This window comes from Camelina sativa, chromosome 7, assembly GCF_000633955.1.
Source record: "Camelina sativa cultivar DH55 chromosome 7, Cs, whole genome shotgun sequence".
In the NCBI taxonomy this organism is placed as follows: domain Eukaryota; kingdom Viridiplantae; phylum Streptophyta; class Magnoliopsida; order Brassicales; family Brassicaceae; genus Camelina; species Camelina sativa.
Window position 1 is genome coordinate 16,416,523 of NC_025691.1, and position 5,857 is coordinate 16,422,379.

The following is a 5,857-nucleotide window of genomic DNA, read 5'->3' on the forward strand; positions in this document are numbered from 1 at the left end:
GAGAAGGACAAGTCAAGGTCACTATTACTGATTTAGTGACAAACAAAAATACACGAAAAGGTAGATTTTGGTCATTAGTGTGGGATTATAATATAATATATTAATTTCGTTAACAATATACAATAATATACATATTTAGTCAAATAGAAAAACGACTATATATACCATCTTCTGATCTAATTATATTTTTTTTTTTGTTTCTTCTAATAATCATGTTTTGTGTAATATTTAATATTTTATTAATTTCAAATTATTTTTTGAATAGATAGCAAAGACAAGTGAGTTAATTATTTGCTTAAGAATTTTCTTAGGAAGATATCCAAAACATTGAGTTAAATCTTGAGTGGAAGTGACAGAGACTTGTTGGTCAACTTAAACCATACTTTCTACTTATTTTTTTTTCTCTTGATACATTAAAATATGTCTTTTTCTTATCGACCATGGAAGAATTATAAGACTGAAAAGTCAACATTGTGGATATTTTGTTATCAAAAACTAAATTATTTCCATGTTATTTTGATATAAAAAGACTTTAGCTATTAGGATAAAGTGAATAAAATTTAAAATCCAATATATTATATTAGTATGATTTAATAAATTATGAGAGTTGAAAATAGTATTGTAAACTTTCACTAACTATATTAGTACGTATAATTTTATTATTGATAATATGATATATGGTATAAAATATAACTCATTAATAAAATTAAATATATTTAATATGTTTAAAAATATTAATAATTTTTAAAATAATTTAAGATAAAATGTAGTACAAAATAGCAAAATAAATATTCAACTAAAATTCTATTAAAAATATTAAGTTACATTAAAAATAAAATTATTATATTGAGTTTCTCTCTAATGGACAAAAAAAAAAAAAGAGGTGCTCGAGTTTCTCTACATTAAAAAAAAGTTTATATTATATGATGATAAATTCAATGGAACTCTCATGCACATTAACTAACTGTAAATGACGTAGTTAATTGTTCTGGTGGTTACAGCGACTCTGAAACCTATCCGGATTCCATCAAACATCTAACGAAATTTGTTGGCAGCACACTAGAGGTCAAAATGGAAGAACGTTTGAAAATGAGTTACTTTCCACGGGTTTCTCTAAATAGTCTCGACAGAAAAAATGAAATAAGCCTTAGCGTTGACAGTTTACTGGATGACTGGTGACACAATCTGGAATATAAACAATATGTAACATTTCTTGAATAGATATATTTTGCTGCTTTCATGCTTTAATATATTCCAAAAAGGTTTCTTCTTTATTAGACATTTGTGGAACATACTGCTGTGTAGATTGAAATATCCTCTGAGAGCGTAGAAGATTCTTGAAGTGGAGCAGCGGGAATTTGAAAAAAAGGCCTAGGAGGGACTTCAAGAGCATCAAGGTTTCCTTCCATCATCTCTATAACTCTTTTCATCGCCGGGCGATCGGATGGGGAAGGTTGAATACACCACAAACCCACCAGCGTCATCTTCTTTACCACCTCTTCTTCTTCAGTATTGTTTGCTTTCTCAAGATCGTTGTATATCCATTCAGGAAAGTACAGAGAGCTTGTGTTTGAAGCAGAGCTCGGTTCAGCTCTTTCTCTGTTCCGTGCTCCTATCATTTCGAGGAGTAACATTCCGTAGCTGTACACATCAGATTTGTGGGAGACTCGACCGTACATTGTTGAAAACAATTCAGGTGCAATGTAACCTATTGTTCCTCTCGTGTTTGCTAGTGACATGGTGCTTTCTTTCTTCTCGCAGAGCTTAGCCAGACCAAAGTCTGAAATTTTAGGACAAAAGTTGTCATCTAAAATTATATTTTGTGGTTTGATGTCGAAATGTACAATCCTCGTTTTGCAGCCATGGTGTAAGTACTCCAGACCACGAGCAATGCCTAGAGCGATACTATAAAGTGCCATCCAGTCTATGTTCATTGTGGTCTTTCTAGAGATGAACCTATCGAGTGATCCATTTCTACAAATTCATAGAGAATTGCTCTCTTGGAACCTTCGGAGCAGAACCCTAGGAGGGTAACAATGTTGACATGAGAAGTTTTGCTCATGCTTGCAACTTCATTGATGAAGTCATCCCCATTACCCTTTGAGTCTTTCAAGATCTTCACTGCAACACTACGACCGTCAGAAAGAGTTCCTTTGTAGACTGTTCCAAATCCGCCTTTCCCAACCACCTCGACAAATGACTTTGTAATTTTCTGTACTTGCGCATAGCTATAGTGTTTGAGTGGAATAAGTGCCCTTAGTTTCTGTTTTCGTAGATCATATGATGTCTTCTTTTGGCAGCTGATTACACACCAACCAGCGACTAAAATAATGATCACCACCAATGCAGAAGCAGCCACAACACCTTGAGAGGAAAACGGTAATCAAAACAAGTATCTTTAACAAACAGGAAAACGGTAAGCTAATGGTTTTTTATCTAGAGGACGACATAAATAAAGAGATCGGTTTGTATTAGTAAACATGGGGTCCAACCCATGTACTATATATATTGCCCCACAAATCTCTATAGTTTGAAATAAAGATCAAAAACATTAGTTTTCTTTATCCAATAATCTGAAACTATTGGGACATTATGTAGATTATTGAACCAATAGTTGTGGGTGGGTTAATTAAGAGATTTGGGGAGGAAATTAGAGAAGAATAAAAAAAGGAATTGTAATAAGAATATGATGTTGCCTATGTTCGTTGTTGCGAAAGAACATGAAAAAAGGAAGCACCTGCTTTTGCTTTAGCAGAGAGACCTGTTTTAACTTCAGTAGAGAGACCTGCATAAAATGGAATGGGTGGGTAGTTAGTTGGAACTAAGTACAGAACTATAAGTGAGAAACTTGAAAGTCAACGGAGTTTCTGTATGTGATCTAGTCAAAAGGTTTGTGGAAGGGAGAAGTCAAGACATTCTTGAGGAAGAACCATTAGGAAACTAGAATAAGTAGGCAAGATATTCTTACCCTTGTCTGTAGAACCGCAAGTACCGTTACCTGGCTCATCTATACAATAACAGACAAACCCACTCGTGGTATGATTATATCCACAAGCACCCCCAGAGTCTTTGCACTTCTTACAATCTAAGTTAACTCCAACCTCGAAACTCTCTTCAATAGCCTTATTTAGATTAGCTGTACTTGTACTTGGAGTGCTCTCAAGTGTGTTCAGTGCGGTTCTAGATGCGGGAATATCGACGCTTCTACTGCAAGATCTCCTAAAGTCTATGAAAACCGAACTTTTCCCTTCAAGTACAGAGGACACTAGGTTTCTCGTCACATAGTAATTTCTTCTATCATCATCCCCACAATCAAGCTCTTTCACATAAGTAGAAACATATGGTGAAAAGTCTTGGTTGCAGTCGTAATAAACGGTTAGCCAGTCGGTGGTATTAGCGAGTGGAAGGACGATTTCGTTGAAAGACATCTTTAAAGAATCTTGGGAACATATATCACCGCTATAATTGGATCTGGCGAGTCTTATGATACCAGAGGTATAGTTGGCCGCTAAGATTCGAAATTTCACAGAGGAAATGTAAAGCTCTGGAAATCCTCTGCTACAGTCGAGCTCGAAGTCAGGGTGACCGCATTCTTCTCGGCCAGGAATCCAGAAAGGGTACAAGAGACCGCTCTGATTGCCACAACTAAACGAGGGACTGCAGAGTATTTGATGCAGCTCAGCTGAGAAAACATAAGATGGGAGGATGCCAAAGAGCATCCATATGAAGCTATAAGGTATATATTTTCTCAGGGATAGAGACAAATTGATCATTGTGTTGCAGGTGAATTAAAAAAATGGTGAAGATGAAGAAGAAGACGAAGAGATGAGGCAATTGGGAAAATGTCTTTGGTTTTGGTCTAAGTCGTTGTTTTCTAATAATTTGAAACTAAATGAACTTACGATTACAATGGACATAATATGTGAAGGTTATCGACAAAACAATATATATATATATATATATATATATATATATATATATATATGTGTGTGTGTGTGAAGGTAGCCATTTCCAAGTTCTTTGTTTTTAGTTGCTCGTTCAAAAGAAGTGGCAGAAAAATTTGGAGTATGGAAAAAGACAGACCACCATTTACTATTGAAAGTGACTCATGATGTCGAAGAAGAAAGTTCAATTTGTGTAAAAATTGAATGTTAACAAAGGAAAGATCAGAACATATATAACTTAGAGACATATTGTGTAAACTACCTGTTTGATTAATTTAGTATCTAGTTTAGACATAATAAGTTTATTTTCTAAGATAATTTAAAATTTCAATAAACAATAAAATTTTGTTAATATGATATATTTAAAAAACTAGAAAGGTACCGTAGCAATGAGGATGCTCCTAGTGCACTCTCTCTAGTTAATATATAAAGGATAATGACATGGTTTGAACTTTGAATATAAGAATACTAAGTCTAGTCTCGTGGGTTCCACGGTTTGTTGTTTGTTGTTTTTTAACATTTTTTTTCTATAAATTGAATTGTGTTATCTCACTTTTTTTTTTATCTTATTTGAAAATGGACATTCCCTTTTATTATTAATTTTTATGTGTTTTTGTGTTTTTGTATTTTTGGTATTTGTATTTTTTTCATTACCTTTTATTTTAAAAGTATAAAAATAAATTTGTTCATCCTTTTTGAAATGATCAAAGAAATAAAAACCAGTCTCGCAGTTTGAAATAATTTTATTATTCATTATTATTTTGTTAGATTAAAAATGTATTAAAGTTTATAGTATTTCTAGGGGTGATATTAATCTGTAGCCTCCAATGATTAAATAACTAAATCTGTAGCCTTGTTGTAGAAGTTTATTGTTGTTGTTCAGAGAGAAGGAGACTTGGTTGTTGCGGGTGGAAGAGAGGAAGAAGAAGAATTATTTTGGCCTTAAAGTGAAGGTAAGAGAAGCAGAATTGTCACTTTTTAGGGGAAAAATGGTTCAACTGCTCAAATCGTCCCCAAAGGTAACAACAATTTGATCGTCATTCTCCTTTTTACAGAAGTGGATTTGGATTTAAATTCGATGCATTATTGGCAGTTTCGTGAAACACGTTTTCTCAGATACGAATTGGGACCATCGGGGATTGTAACTGATTTCTGATTTCTGATTTATGATCGGCACGGGATTTTGTGGAAAGCTTAGTGACTTCTAAGGCTAGCTTTCCAGTGGAGGGATTTGAAAGTTAACAGTTGGTTTTTGTTTTACGGTTTCATCTTTAAGACTGAAGTTTTCTGTTATGACTATCAGTCTTGTTTCAAAGTTGTTTTGGTTGTGTAACTTGTTGTAGGATGTTGTAGGCTATTGCAGACGCAAGGAGAGCCTCTATTCTGGTTGTAGTTATTTTTGTGAATCGCTTTGATAAGGTGAGTGCGGGATCATGAGCTTCTCTGAGTAATTGGATTGTATGACTTATTTTGTGTCATGATGTGTAGATGTGGTGAATATGTTATTGGGTGTTCAGTTTAATGGCTGGTTTGTTATGTTTTATTTGTGTTTGTACTTTTGATTTGCTTGTGTGTATAGCTCGTAGATGGGAGGATCGCCTCACTGGGTATTTCTGGTAATACTCATGCATCTCATTGTGTTTGTGGTGCAGGTAATGCATATGTAATATGGAATCATGGCAATGAGGAGTAGAATGATCTAGGGTCTCGGTTGTCATATTAGTCATGTTATTTATGTTCGAACCTGGTTTAGAAACATGTAAGGTTGATTGTTTTTATTGGTTTTAATTGATATGGTATTTTTATTAAATTGGAGTTGGTTTGGTTTGTCTTCCGCTGTGCATGTTGGTTTGTTGTTGGATTATTGTTTAGGTTATAATTAAAAATTATGATTTATTTAATTATATTATTAT

At 33.8% G+C, this 5,857-nt stretch overlaps 1 pseudogene; it reads right to left on the reverse strand.

Moving 5' to 3' along the window:
• LOC104701280 lies at positions 1,190–3,897 on the reverse strand (annotated as a pseudogene).